This window comes from Schistocerca gregaria, chromosome 3 (assembly GCF_023897955.1).
Source record: "Schistocerca gregaria isolate iqSchGreg1 chromosome 3, iqSchGreg1.2, whole genome shotgun sequence".
Taxonomy (NCBI): Eukaryota; Metazoa; Arthropoda; class Insecta; order Orthoptera; family Acrididae; genus Schistocerca; species Schistocerca gregaria.
The window spans coordinates 111,568,618-111,585,448 of NC_064922.1; positions in this window are offsets into that span (position 1 = coordinate 111,568,618).

Here is a 16,831-nt window from a genome sequence, read left to right on the forward strand (position 1 = left end):
ACTTCCTCCAGCGGGCCAAGTTGCTTGTTTCCGAAGCACAACTGACAGTTAGTTGTAACCCACGCGCCCTCATAGTGACTATGGAAAGGACAAATTTTGTCGCGATTCAATAAAACAGTCTCCAGCTGACATCTTTCCGAGCAACTAACACAGCTACGGTAACCAGATGTACGTCCTCCTGGGTGCCAAGTTGCTTGTTTCCGACGCACCACTGACAGATAGTTGTAATCCAAGCGCCCTCATAATGACTATGGAACGGCCAAATTGCGACGCGATTCAATAATTCAGTTACAGGCTTACTTCTTTCCGTGTAACTAATACAGCTACGGTAACCAGATGTACGTCCTCCTGGGAGCCAAGTAGCTTGTTTCCGACGCACCACTGACAGTTAGTTGTAACCCACGCGCCCTCATAATGAATATGGAACGGACAAATTGCGTCGCGATTCAATAAAACAGTCTCCAGCTGACATCTTACCGAGCAACTAACACAGCTACGGTAACCAGATCTACGTCCTCCTGGGGGCCAAGTTGCCTGTTTCCGACGCACCACTGACAGTTAGTTGTAACCCATGCGCCCTGATAATGACTATGGAATGGACAAATTGCGTCGCGATTCAATAATTCAGTCTGCAGCAGACTTCTTTCCGAGCAACTAACTCAGCTACGGTAACCAGATGTACGTCCTCCTGGGGAAAAGTTGCTTGTTTCCGACGCACGACTGGCAGTTAATTTTATCCCACGCGCCCTCAAAATGACTATGGAACGGACAAATTGCGTCGCGATTCAATAATTCAGTCTCCAGCTGACTTGTTTCCGAGCAACTAACACAGCTACGGTAACCACATGTACGTCCTCCTGGGTGCCAAGTTGCTTCTTTCCGACGCACCACTTCCAGATAGTTGTAATCCAAGCGCCCTCATAATGACTATGGAACGGAAAAATTGCGTCGCGATTCAATAATTCAGTCTCCAGCTGACTTCTTTCCGAGCATTTAACACATCTACGGTAACGAGATGTACGTCCTCCTGGGGGCCAAGTTGCTTGTTTCCGACGCACAACTGATAGTTAGTTGTAACCCACGCTCCCTCATTACGACTATGGAATGGACAAATTGCGTCGCGATTCAATAATTCAGTCTCCAGCTGACTTCTTTAGGAGCAACAAACACAGCTACGATAACCAGATGTACGTCCTCCTGGGGGCCAAGTTGCTTGTTTCCGACGCACGACTGACAGTTAGTTGTAACCCACGCGCCCTCATAATGACTATGGAACGGAAAAATTGCGTCGCGATTCAATAATTCAGTCTCCAGCTGACTTCTTTCCGAGCATTTAACACATCTACGGAATTCAGATGTACGTCCTCCTGGGGCCAAATTGCTTGTTTCCGACGCACCACTGATAGTTAGTTGTAACCCATGCGTTCTCATAATGACTATGGAACGGAGAAATTGCGTCGCGATTCAATAATTCTCTCTCCAGGTGACATCTTGCCGAGCAACTAACACAGCTACGGTAACCAGATGTACATCCTCCTGGGGGACAAGTTGCTAGTTTCCGACGCACCACCGATAGTTAGTTGTAACCCACGCGCCCTCATTGTGACTATGGAATGGACAAATTGTGTCGCGATTCAAAAATACAGTCTAAAACTGACATCTTTCCGAGCAACTAACACAATTACGGTATCCAGATGTACGTCCTCCTGGGAGCCAAGTTACTAGTTTCCGACGCAACACTGACAGTTAGTTGTAACCCACGCGCCCTCATAACGACTATGGAACGGACAAATTGCGTCGTGATTCAATAATAAAGTCTTCAGCTGACATCTTTCCGAGCAACTAACACAGCTACAGTATCCAGATGTACGTCCTCCTGGGGGCCAAGTTGCTTGTTTCCGACGCACGACTGACAGTTAGTTGTAGCCCAAGCGCCCTCATTATGACTATAGAACGGACAAATTGCGTCGTGATTCAAAAATACAGTCTCCAGCTGAGATCTTTCCGAGCAACTGACACAGCTACGGTAACCAGATGTACGTCCTCCTGGGGGCCAAGTTGCTTGTTTCTGTCGCACCACTGACAGTTAGTTGTAACCCACGAGCCCTCATAATGATATGGAATGGACAAATTGCGTCGCGATTCAATAATACAGTCTCCAGCTGACATCATTCCAAGCAACTAACACAGCTATTGTAACCAGAAGACTTCCTCCTGCGGGCCAAGTTGCTTGTTTCCGAAGCACAACTGACAGTTAGTTGTAACCCACGCGCACTCATAGTGAGTGTGGAACGGACAAATTGTTTCGCGATTCAATAAAACAGTCTCCAGCTGACATCTTTCCGAGCAACTAACACAGCTACGGTAACCAGATGTACGTCCTCCTGGGTGCCAAGTTGCTTGTTTCAGACGCACCACTGACAGATAGTTGTAACCCACGCGCCCTCATAATGAATATGGAACGGACAATTTGCGTCGCGATTCAATAATTCAGTCTCCAGCTGACTTCTTTCCGAGCAACTAACACAGCTACGGTAACCACATGTACGTCCTCCTGGGTGCCAAGTTTCTTGTTTCCGACGCACCACTGACAGATAGTTGTAATCCAAGCGCCCTCATAATGACTATGGAACGGACAAATTGCGTCGCGATTCAATAATTCAGACTCAGGATGACTTCTTTCCGAGCAACTAATACAGCTACGGTAATCAGATGTACGTCCTCCTGGGGGCCAAGTTGCTACTTTCCGACACACGACTGACAGTTAGTAGTATCCCACGCGCCCTCGTAATGACTATGGAACTGACAAATTGCGTCGCGATTCAATAATTCAGTCTCCAGCTGACTTCCTTCCGAGCAACTAACACAGCTACGGTAACCAGATGTACGTCCTCCTGGGGGCCAAGTTGCTTGTTACCGACGCACAGCTGACAGTTAGTTGTATCCCACGCGCCCTCAAAATGACTATGGAACGGAGAAATTGCGTCACGATTCAATAATTCAGTCTCCAGCTGACTTCTTTCCGAGCAACTAACACAGCTACGGCGTCCTCCTGGGTGCCAAGTTGCTTGTTTTCGACACACCACTGACAGATAGTTGTAACCCACGCGCCCTTATAATGACTATGGAACGGAGAAATTGCGTCGCCATTCATTAATACAGTCTCCAGCTGACTTCTTTCCGAGCAACTAACGCAGCTACGGTAACCAGATGTACGTCCTCCTGGGGGCCAAGTTGCTTATTTATGACGCACCACTGACAGTTAGTTGTAACCCACGCGCCCTCATAATGACTTTGGAAGGGACAAATTGCGTCGCGATTCAATAATTCAGTCTCCAGCTGACTTCTTTAAGAGCAACAAACACAACTACGGTAACCAGATGTACGTCCTTCTGGGGGCCAAGTTGCTTGTTCCCGACGCACCACTGACAGTTAGTTGTAACCGAAGCGCCCTCATTATGACTATGGAATGGACAAATTGCGTCGTGATTCAAAAATACAGTCTCCATCTGAGATCGTTCCGAGCAACTGACACAGCTACGGTAACCAGATGTACGTCCTAATGGGGGCCAATTTGCTTATTTATGACGCACCACTGACAGTTAATTGTAACCCACGCGCCCTCATAATGACTTTGGAAGGGACAAATTGCGTCGCGATTCAATAATACAGTCTCCAGCTGACATCATTCCGAGCAACTAACACAGCTACGGTAACCAGAAGACTTCCTCCTGCGGGCCAAGTTGCTTGTTTCCGTCGCACCACTGACAGTTAGTTGTAACCCTACGCAACCTCATAATGACTATGGAACGGACGAATTGCGTCGCAATTCAATAATTCAGTCTCTAGCTGACTTCCTTCCGAGCAACTAACACAGCTACGGTAACCACATGTACGTCCTCCTGGGGGCCAAGTTGCTTGTTACCGACGCACCACTGACAGTTAGTTGTAACCCACGCGCCCTGATAATGACTATGGAATGGACAAATTGCGTCGCGATTCAATAATTCAGTCTCCAGCAGACTTCATTCCGAGCAACTAACACAGCTACGGTAACCAGATGTACGTCCTTCTGGGGCCAAGTTGCTAGTTTCCGACGCACCACTGATAGTTACTTGTAACCCACGCGCCCTCATAATGACTATGGAACGTACAAATTCCGTCGCGATTCAATAATTCAGTCTCCAGCTGACATCTTTCCGAGCAACTAACACAGCTACGGTAACCAGAGGTACGTCCTCCTGGGGGCCAAATTGCTTGTTTCCGACGCACGACTAACAGTTAGTTGTAACCCACGCGCCCTCATAATGAATATGGAACGTACAAATTTCGTCGCGATTCAATAATTCAGTCTCCAGCTGACTTCCTTCCGAGCAACTAACACAGCTACGGTAACCAGATGTACGTCCTCATGGTAGCCAAGTAGCTTGTTTCCGACGCACCACTGACAGTTAGTTGTAACCCACGCGCCCTCATAATGACTATGGAACGGACAAATTGCGTCGCGATTCAATAATACAGTCTCAAGCTGACATCTTCCCGAGCAACTAATACAGCTACGGTAACCAGATGTACGTCCTCATGGGAGCCAAGTTGCTTCTTTCTGACGCACGACTGACAGTTAGTTGAATCCCACGCCCCCTCATAATGACAATGGAACGGACAAATTGCGTCGCGATTCAATAATTCGGTCTCCAGCTGACTTCCTTCCGAGCAACTAACCCAGCTACGACAACCAGATGTACTTCGTCCTGAGGGCCAAGTTCCGACGCACCACTGACAGTTAGTTGTAACCCACGCGCCCTCATAATGACTATGGAAGGGACAAATTGCATCGCGATTCTATAATTCAGTCTCCAGCTGACTTCTTTAAGAGCAACAAACACAACTACGGTAACCAGATGTACGTCCTCATGGTAGCCAAGTAGCTCGTATCCGACGCACCACTGACAGTTAGTTGTAACCCACGCGCCCTCATAATGACTATGGAACGGACAAATTGCGTCGCGATTCAATAATACAGTCTCAAGCTGACATCTTCCCGAGCAACTAATACAGCTACGGTAACCAGATGTACGTCCTCATGGGAGCCAAGTTGCTTCTTTCTGACGCACGACTGACAGTTAGTTGAATCCCACGCCCCCTCATAATGACAATGGAACGGACAAATTGCGTCGCGATTCAATAATTCGGTCTCCAGCTGACTTCCTTCCGAGCAACTAACCCAGCTACGACAACCAGATGTACTTCGTCCTGAGGGCCAAGTTGCTTGTTTCCGACGCACCACTGACAGTTAGTTGTTACCCACACGCCCTCATAATGACTATGGAACGCACAAATTACGTCGCGATTCAATAATTCAGTCTCTAGCTGTCTTCTTTCCGAGCAACTAACTCAGGTACGGTAACCAGATGTATGTCCCCCTGGGGTCAAATTGTTAGTTTCTGATGCACAACTGACAGTTAGTTGTAACCGAAGCGCCCTCATAATGACTATGGAACGGACAAAATGCGTCGCAATTCAATAATACAGTCTCCAGCTCACTTCTTTCCGAGCGACTAACACAGCAACGGTAACCAGATGTACGTCCTCCTGGGGGCCAAGTTGCTTGTTTATGACGCACCACTGACAGTTAGTTGTAACCCACGCGCCCTCATAATGACTATGGAAGGGACAAATTGCATCGCGATTCTATAATTCAGTCTCCAGCTGACTTCTTTAAGAGCAACAAACACAACTACGGTAACCAGATGTACGTCCTCCTGGGGGCCAAGTTGCTTGTTTCCGACGCACCACTGACAGTTAGTTGTAACCCAAGCGCCCTCATTATGACTATAGAACGGACAAATTGCGTCGTGATTCAAAAATACAGTCTCCAGCTGAGATCTTTCCGAGCAACTGACACAGCTACGGTAACCAGATGTACGTCCTCCTGGGGGAAAAGTTGCTTATTTCTGTCGCACCACTGACAGTTAGTTGTAACCAACGAGCCCTCATAATGACTATGGAACGGACAAATTGCGTCGCGATTCAATAATTCAGTCTCAGCATGACTTCTTTCCGAGCAACTAATACAGCTACGGTAACCGTATGTAAGTCCTCCTGGGGGCCAAGTTGCTTCTTTCCGACGCACGACTGGCAGTTAATTGTATCCCACGCGCCCTCAAAATGACTATGGAACGCACAAATTGCGTCGCGATTCAATAACTCAGTCTCCAGCTGACTTCCTTCCGAGCAACTAACACAGCTACGGTAACCAGAGGTACGTCCTCCTGGGGGCCAAATTGCTTGCTTCCGACGCACGACTGACAGTTAGTTGTAACCCACGCGCCATCATAATGACTATGGAACGGAGAAATTGCGTCGCCATTCAATAATACAGTCTCCAGCTGACTTCTTTCCGAGCAAATAACACGGCTACGGTAACCAGATGTACGTCCTCCTGGGGGCCAAGCTGCTTGTTTCCGACGCACCACTGACAGTTAGTTGTCACCCACGCGCCCTCATAAAGACTATGGATCGGGCAAATTGCGTCGTGATTCAATAATAAAATCTCCAGCTGACATCTTTCCGAGCAACTAACACAGCTACGATAACCAGATGTACGTCCTCCTGGGGGCCAAGTTGCTTGTTTCCGACGCACGACTGACAGTTAGTTGTAACCCACGCGCCCTCATAATGACTATGGAACGGAAAAATTGCGTCGCGATTCAATAATTCAGTCTGCAGCTGACTTCTTTCCGAGCATTTAACACATCTACGGAAATCAGATGTACGTCCTCCTGGGGCCAAATTGCTTGTTTCCGACGCACCACTGATAGTTAGTTGTAACCCACGCGATCTCATAATGACTATGGAACGGAGAAATTGCGTCGCGATTCAATAATTCATTCTCCAGGTGACATCTTGCCGAGCAACTAACACAGCTACGGTAACCAGATGTACGTCCTCCTGGGGGCCAAGTTGCTAGTTTCGGAAGCACCACTGATAGTTAGTTGTAACCCACGTGCCCTCATTATGACTATGGAATGGACAAATTGTGTCGCGATTGAAAAAAAATACAGTCTCCAACTGACATCTTTCCAAGCAACTAACACAGCTACGATAACCAGATGTACGTCCTCCTGGGGGCCAAGTTGCTACTTTCCGACGCACGACTGACAGTTAGTAGTATCCCACGCGCCCTCGTAATGACTATGGAACTGACAAATTGCGTCGCGATTCAATAATTCAGTCTCCAGCTGACTTCCTTCCGAGCAACTAACACAGCTACGGTAACCAGATGTACGTCCTCCTGGGGGCCAAGTTGCTTGTTACCGACGCACAGCTGACAGTTAGTTGTATCCCACGCGCCCTCAAAATGACTATGGAACGGAGAAATTGCGTCACGATTCAATAATTCAGTCTCCAGCTGACTTCTTTCCGAGCAACTAACACAGCTACGGCGTCCTCCTGGGTGCCAAGTTGCTTGTTTTCGACACACCACTGACAGATAGTTGTAACCCACGCGCCCTTATAATGACTATGGAACGGAGAAATTGCGTCGCCATTCAATAATACAGTCTCCAGCTGACTTCTTTCCGAGCAACTAACGCAGCTACGGTAACCAGATGTACGTCCTCCTGGGGGCCAAGTTGCTTATTTATGACGCACCACTGACAGTTAGTTGTAACCCACGCGCCCTCATAATGACTGTGGAAGGGACAAATTGCGTCGCGATTCAATAATTCAGTCTCCAGCTGACTTCTTTAAGAGCAACAAGCACAACTACGGTAACCAGATGTACGTCCTTCTGGGGGCCAACTTGCTTGTTCCCGACGCACCACTGACAGTTAGTTGTAACCGAAGCGCCCTCATTATGACTATGGAATGGACAAATTGCGTCGTGATTCAAAAATACAGTCTCCAGCTGAGATCGTTCCGAGCAACTGACACAGCTACGGTAACCAGATGTACGTCCTAATGGGGGCCAATTTGCTTATTTATGACGCACCACTGACAGTTAATTGTAACCCACGCGCCCTCATAATGACTTTGGAAGGGACAAATTGCGTCGCGATTCAATAATACAGTCTCCAGCTGACATCATTCCGAGCAACTAACACAGCTACGGTAACCAGAAGACTTCCTCCTGCGGGCCAAGTTGCTTGTTTCCGAAGCACAACTGACAGTTAGTTGTAACCCGCGCGCCCTCATAGTGACTATGGAACGGACAAATTGCGTCGTGATTCAATAAAACAGTCTCCAGCTGACATCTATCCGAGCAACTAACACAGCTACAGTAAACAGATGTACGTCCTCCTGGGGGCCAAGTTGCTTGTTTCCGACGCACCACTGACAGTTAGTTGTAACCCTACGCGACCTCATAATGACTATGGAACGGACGAATTGCGTCGCAATTCAATAATTCAGTCTCTAGCTGACTTCCTTCCGAGCAACTAACACAGCTACGGTAACCACATGTACGTCCTCCTGGGGGCCAAGTTGCTTGTTACCGACGCACCACTGACAGTTAGTTGTAACCCACGCGCCCTGATAATGACTATGGAATGGACAAATTGCGTCGCGATTCAATAATTCAGTCTCCAGCAGACTTCATTCCGAGCAACTAACACAGCTACGGTAACCAGATGTACGTCCTCCTGGGGCCAAGTTGCTAGTTTCCGACGCACCACTGATAGTTACTTGTAACCCACGCGCCCTCATAATGACTATGGAACGTACAAATTCCGTCGCGATTCAATAATTCAGTCTCCAGCTGACATCTTTCCGAGCAACTAACACAGCTACGGTAACCAGAGGTACGTCCTCCTGGGGGCCAAATTGCTTGTTTCCGACGCACGACTAACAGTTAGTTGTAACCCACGCGCCCTCATAATGAATATGGAACGTACAAATTTCGTCGCGATTCAATAATTCAGTCTCCAGCTGACTTCCTTCCGAGCAACTAACACAGCTACGGTAACCAGATGTACGTCCTCATGGTAGCCAAGTAGCTTGTTTCCGACGCACCACTGACAGTTAGTTGTAACCCACGCGCCCTCATAATGACTATGGAACGGACAAATTGCGTCGCGATTCAATAATACAGTCTCAAGCTGACATCTTCCCGAGCAACTAATACAGCTACGGTAACCAGATGTACGTCCTCATGGGAGCCAAGTTGCTTCTTTCTGACGCACGACTGACAGTTAGTTGAATCCCACGCCCCCTCATAATGACAATGGAACGGACAAATTGCGTCGCGATTCAATAATTCGGTCTCCAGCTGACTTCCTTCCGAGCAACTAACCCAGCTACGACAACCAGATGTACTTCGTCCTGAGGGCCAAGTTGCTTGTTTCCGACGCACCACTGACAATTAGTTGTTACCCACACGCCCTCATAATGACTATGGAACGCACAAATTACGTCGCGATTCAATAATTCAGTCTCTAGCTGTCTTCTTTCCGAGCAACTAACTCAGGTACGGTAACCAGATGTATGTCCCCCTGGGGTCAAATTGCTTGTTTCTGATGCACAACTGACAGTTAGTTGTAACCGAAGCGCCCTCATAATGACTATGGAACGGACAAAATGCGTCGCAATTCAATAATACAGTCTCCAGCTCACTTCTTTCCGAGCGACTAACACAGCAACGGTAACCAGATGTACGTCCTCCTGGGGGCCAAGTTGCTTGTTTATGACGCACCACTGACAGTTAGTTGTAACCCACGCGCCCTCATAATGACTATGGAAGGGACAAATTGCATCGCGATTCTATAATTCAGTCTCCAGCTGACTTCTTTAAGAGCAACAAACACAACTACGGTAACCAGATGTACGTCCTCCTGGGGGCCAAGTTGCTTGTTTCCGACGCACCACTGACAGTTAGTTGTAACCCAAGCGCCCTCATTATGACTATAGAACGGACAAATTGCGTCGTGATTCAAAAATACAGTCTCCAGCTGAGATCTTTCCGAGCAACTGACACAGCTACGGTAACCAGATGTACGTCCTCCTGGGGGCCAAGTTGCTTATTTCTGTCGCACCACTGACAGTTAGTTGTAACCAACGAGCCCTCATAATGACTATGGAACGGACAAATTGCGTCGCGATTCAATAATTCAGTCTCAGCATGACTTCTTTCCGAGCAACTAATACAGCTACGGTAACCGTATGTAAGTCCTCCTGGGGGCCAAGTTGCTTCTTTCCGACGCACGACTGGCAGTTAATTGTATCCCACGCGCCCTCAAAATGACTATGGAACGCACAAATTGCGTCGCGATTCAATAACTCAGTCTCCAGCTTACTTCCTTCCGAGCAACTAACACAGCTACGGTAACCAGAGGTACGTCCTCCTGGGGGCCAAATTGCTTGCTTCCGACGCACGACTGACAGTTAGTTGTAACCCACGCGCCATCATAATGACTATGGAACGGAGAAATTGCGTCGCCATTCAATAATACAGTCTCCAGCTGACTTCTTTCCGAGCAAATAACACGGCTACGGTAACCAGATGTACGTCCTCCTGGGGGCCAAGCTGCTTGTTTCCGACGCACCACTGACAGTTAGTTGTCACCCACGCGCCCTCATAAAGACTATGGATCGGGCAAATTGCGTCGTGATTCAATAATAAAATCTCCAGCTGACATCTTTCCGAGCAACTAACACAGCTACGATAACCAGATGTACGTCCTCCTGGGGGCCAAGTTGCTTGTTTCCGACGCACGACTGACAGTTAGTTGTAACCCACGCGCCCTCATAATGACTATGGAACGGAAAAATTGCGTCGCGATTCAATAATTCAGTCTGCAGCTGACTTCTTTCCGAGCATTTAACACATCTACGGAAATCAGATGTACGTCCTCCTGGGGCCAAATTGCTTGTTTCCGACGCACCACTGATAGTTAGTTGTAACCCACGCGATCTCATAATGACTATGGAACGGAGAAATTGCGTCGCGATTCAATAATTCATTCTCCAGGTGACATCTTGCCGAGCAACTAACACAGCTACGGTAACCAGATGTACGTTCTCCTGGGGGCCAAGTTGCTAGTTTCGGAAGCACCACTGATAGTTAGTTGTAACCCACGTGCCCTCATTATGACTATGGAATGGACAAATTGTGTCGCGATTGAAAAAAAATACAGTCTCCAACTGACATCTTTCCAAGCAACTAACACAGTTACGGTATCCAGATGTACGTCCTCCTGGGAGCCAAGTTACTTGTTTCCGACGCAACACTGACAGTTAGTTGTAACCCGCGCCCTCATAACGACTATGGAACGGACAAACTGCGTTGTGATTCAATAATAAAGTCTTCAGCTGACATCTTTCCGAGCAACTAACACAGCTACGGTAACCAGATGAACGTCCTCCTGGGGGCCAAGTTGCTTGTTTCCAACGCACGACTGACAGTTAGTTGTAACCCACGCGCCCTCATAATGACTATGGACGGACAAATTGCATCGCGATTCAATAATTCAGTCTCCAGCTGGCTTCTTTCCGAGCAACTAACACAGCTACGGCGTCCTCCTGGGTGCCAAGTTGCTTGATTTCGACACACCACTGGCAGATAGTTGTAACCCACGCGCCCTCATATCGACTATGGAACGGACAAATTTGCGTCGTTATTCAATAATAAGGTCTCCAGCTGACATCTTTCCGAGCAACTAACACAGCTACGGTAAACAGATGTACGTCCTCCTGGGGGGCCAAGTTGCTTGTTTCCGACGCACGACGGACAGTTAGTTGTAACCCACGCGCCCTCATAATGACTATGGAACGGACAAATTGCGTCGCGATTCAATAATTCAGTCTCCAGCTGACTTCTTTCCGAGCGACTAACACAGCAACGGTAACCAGATGTACGTCCTCCTGGGGGCCAAGTTGCTTATTTATGACGCACCACTGACAGTTAGTTGTAACCCACGCGATCTCATAATGACTTTGGAAGGTACAAATTGCGTCGCGATTCAATAATTCAGTCTCCAGCTGACTTCTTTAAGAGCAACAAACACAACTACGGTAACCAGATGTACGTCCTTCTGGGGGCCAAGTTGCTTGTTTCCAACGCACCACTGACAGTTAGGTGTAACCCAAGCGCCCTCATTATGACTATGGAACGGACAAATTGCGTCGTGATTCAAAAATACAGTCTCCAGCTGAGATCTTTCCGAGCAACTGACACAGCTACGGTAACCATATGTACGTCTTCCTGGGGGCCAAGTTGCTTGTTTCCGTCGCACCACTGATAGTTAGTTGTAACCCACGAGCCCTCATAATGACTATGGAACAGACAAATTGCGTCGCGATTCAATAATACAGTCTCCAGCTGACATCATTCCGAGCAACTAACACAGCTACGGTAACCAGAAGACTTCCTCCTGCGGGCCAAGTCTGGTTCCCGAAGCACAACTGACAGTTAGTTGTTACCCACGCGCCCTCATAGTTACTATGGAACGGACAAATTGCGTCGCGATTCAATAAAACAGTCTCCAGCTGACATCTTTCCGAGCAACTAACACAGCTACAGTAACCAGATGTACGTCCTCCTGGGGGCCAAGTTGCTTGTTTCCGACGCACCACAGACAGTTAGTTGTAACCCTACGCGACCTCATAATGACTATGGAACGGACGAATTGCGTCGCGATTCAATAATTCAGTCTCCAGCTGACTTCTTTCCGAGCGACTAACACAGCAACGGTAACCAGATGTACGTCCTCCTGGGGGCCAAGTTGCTTATTTATGACGCCCCACTGACAGTTAGTTGTAACCCACGCGCCCTCATAATGACTTTGGAAGGGACAAATTGCGTCGCGATTCCATAATTCTGTCTCCAGCTGACTTCTTTCCGAGCAACTAACACAGCTACGGTAACCACATGTACGTCCTCCTGGGTGCCAAGTTGCTTGTTTCCGACGCACCACTGACAGATAGTTGTAATCCAAGCGCCCTCATAATGACTATGGAACGGCCAAATTGCGTCGCGATTCAATAATTCGGTCTCCAGCTGACTTCATTCCGAGCTACTAACCCAGCTACGACAACCAGATGTACTTCGTCCTGGGGGCCAAGTTGCTTGTTTCCGACGCACCACTGACAATTAGTTGTTACCCACACGCCTTCATAATGACTATGGAACGCACAAATTGCGTCGCGATTCAATAATTCAGTCTCTAGCTGTCTTCTTTCCGAGCAACTAACACAGGTACGGTAATTAGATGTACGTCCCCCTGGGGTCAAGTTGCTTGTTTCCGATGCACAACTGACAGTTAGTTGTAACCGGAGCGCCCTCTTAATGACTATGGAACGGACAAAATGCGTCGCAATTCAATAATACAGTCTCCAGCTCACTTCTTTCCGAGCAACCAACACAGCTACGGTAACCGGATGTACGTCCTCCTGGGAGCCAAGTTACATGTTTCCGACGCACCACTGACAGTTAGTTGTAACCCACGCACCCTCATAATGACTATGAAACGTACAAATTGCTTCGTGATTCAATAATAAAGTCGCCAGCTGACATCATTCCGAGCAACTAACACAGCTACGGTAACCAGATGTACGTCCTCCGGGAGGCCAAGATGCTTGTTTCTGACGCACGACTGACAGTTAGTTGTAACCCACGCGCCCTCATTATGACTATGGAATGGACAAATTGCGTCGCGATGCAATAATTCAGTCTCCAGCTGTCTTCTTTAGGAGCAACAAACAGAGCTACGGTAACCAAATGTACGTCTTCCTGGGGGCCAAGTTGCTAGTTTCCGACGCACCACTGATAGTTAGTTGTAACCCACGCGCCCTCATTATGACTATGGAATGGACAAATTGCGTCCCGATTCAAAAATACAGTCTCCGGCTGACATCTTTCCGAGCAACTAACAGAGTTACGGTATCCAGATGTACGTCCTCCTGGGAGCCAAGTTACTTGTTTCCGACGCACCATTGACAGTTAGTTGTAACCCACGCGCCCTCATAACGACTATGGAACAGACAAATTGCGTCGTGATTCAATAATAAAGTCGGCAGCTGACATCATTCCGAGCAACTAACACAGCTACGGTAACCAGATGTACGTCCTCCTGGGGGCCAAGTTGCTTGTTTCCGAAACACGATTGATAGTTAGTTGTAACCCACGCGCCCTCATAATGACTATGGAACGGACAAATTGCGTCGCGATTCAATAATTCAGTCTCCAGCTGACTTCTTTCCGAGCGACTAACACAGCAACGGTAACCAGATGTACGTCCTCCGGGGGCCAAGTTGCTTATTTATGACGCACCACTGACAGTTAGTTGTAACCCACTTGCCCTCATAATGAATATGGAATGGACAAATTGCGTCGCGATTCAATAATTCAGTCTCCAGCTGACTTCTTTCCGAGCAACTAACACAGCTACGGTAACCACATGTACGTCCTCCTGGGTGCCAAGTTGCTTGTTTCCAACGCACCACTGACAGATAGTTGTAATCCAAGCGCCCTCATAATGACTATGGAACGGACAAATTGCGTCGCGATTCAATAATTCAGTCTCCAGCTGACTTCTTTCCGAGCGACTAACACAGCAACGGTAACCAGATGTACGTCCTCCGGGGGCCAAGTTGCTTATTTATGACCCACCACTGACAGTTAGTTGTAACCCACGCGCCCTCATAATGACTTTGGAAGGGACAAATTGCGTCGCGATTCAATAATTCAGTCTCCAGCTGACTTCTTTAAGAGCAACAAACACAACTACGGTAACCAGATGTACGTCATTCTGGGAGCCAAGTTGCTTGTTTCCGACGCACGACTAACAGTTAGTTGTAACCCACTTGCCCTCATAATGAATATGGAATGGACAAATTGCGTCGCGATTCAATAATTCAGTCTCCAGCTGACTTCTTTCCGAGCAACTAACACAGCTACGGTAACCACATGTACGTCCTCCTGGGTGCCAAGTTGCTTGTTTCCAACGCACCACTGACAGATAGTTGTAATCCAAGCGCCCTCATAATGACTATGGAACGGACAAATTGCGTCGCGATTCAATAATACAGTCTCAAGTTGACATCTTCCCGAGCAACTAACACAGCTACAGTAACCAGACGTACGTCCTCCTGGGGCCAAGTTGCTTGTTTCTGACGCACCATTGATAGTTAGTTGTAACCCACGCGCCCTCATAATGACTATGGAACGTACAAATTGCGTAGCGATTCAATAATTCAGTCTCCAGCTGACATCATTCCGAGCTACTAACACAGCTACGGTAACCACATGTACGTCCTCCTGGGTTCCAAGTTGCTTGTTTCCGACACACGACTAACAGTTAGTTGTAACCCACGCGCCCTCATAATGACTACGAAACGGACAAATTGCGTCGTGATTCAATAATAAAGTCGGCAGCTGACATCATTCCGAGCAACTAACACAGCTACGGTAACCAGATGTACGTCCTCCTGGGGGCCAAGTTGCTTGTTACCGACGCACAGCTGACAGTTAGTTGTCACCCACGCGCCCTCATAATGACTATGGAACCTGCAAATTGCTTCGCGATTCAATAATTCAGTCTCCAGCTGACTTCTTTCCGAGCCACTAACCCAGCTACGACAACCAGATGTACGTCGTCCTGGGTGCCAAGTTGCTTGTTTCCGACGCACCACTGACAATTATTTGTTACCCACACGCCCTCATAATGACTATGGAACGCACAAATTGCGTCGCGATTCAATAATTCAGTCTCCAGCTGACATCTTTCCAAGCAACTAACACAGGTACGGTATCCAGATGCATGTCCTCCTGGGGTCAAGTTGCTTGTTTCCGACGCACCACTGACAGTTAGTTGTAACCCACGCGCCCTCATAATGACTATGGAACGCACAAATTGCGTAGCGATTCAATAATTCAGTCTCCAGCTGACTTCTTTCCGAGCAACTAACACAGCTACTGTAACCAGATGTACGTCCTCCTGGGTGCCAAGTTGCTTGTTTCCGACGCACCACTGACTGATAGTTGTAACCCACACGCCCTCATAATGACTATGGAACGCACAAATTGCGTCGTGATTCAATAATTCAGTCTCTAGCTGTCTTCTTTCCGAGCAACTAACACAGCTACGGTAACCAGATGTACGTCCTCCTGGGGGCCAAGTTGCTTGTTTCCGACGCACGATTGATAGTTAGTTGTAACCCACGCGCCCTCATAATGACTATGGAACGGACAAATTGCGTCGCGATTCAATAATTCAGTCTCCAGCTGACTTCTTTCCAAGCGACTAACACAGCAACGGTAACCAGATGTACGTCCTCCTGGGGGCCAAGTTGCTTATTTATGACGCACCACTGACAGTTAGTTGTAACCCACGCGCCCTCATAATGACTTTGGAAGGGACAAATTGCGTCGCGATTCAATAATTCAGTCTCCAGCTGACTTCTTTAAGAGCAACAAACACAACTACGGTAACCAGATGTACGTCATTCTGGGAGCCAAGTTGCTTGTTTCCGACGCACGACTAACAGTTAGTTGTAACCCACTTACCCTCATAATGAATATGGAATGGACAAATTGCGTCGCGATTAAATAATTCAGTTTCCAGCTGACTTCTTTCCGAGCAACTAACACAGCTACGGTAACCACATGTACGTCCTCCTGGGTGCCAAGTTGCATGTTTCCAACGCACCACTGACAGATAGTTGTAATCCAAGCGCCCTCATAATGACTATGGAACGGACAAATTGCGTCGCGATTCAATAATACAGTCTCAAGTTGACATCTTCCCGAGCAACTAACACAGCTACAGTAACCAGACGTACGTCCTCCTGGGGCCAAGTTGCTTGTTTCTGACGCACCACTGATAGTTAGTTGTAA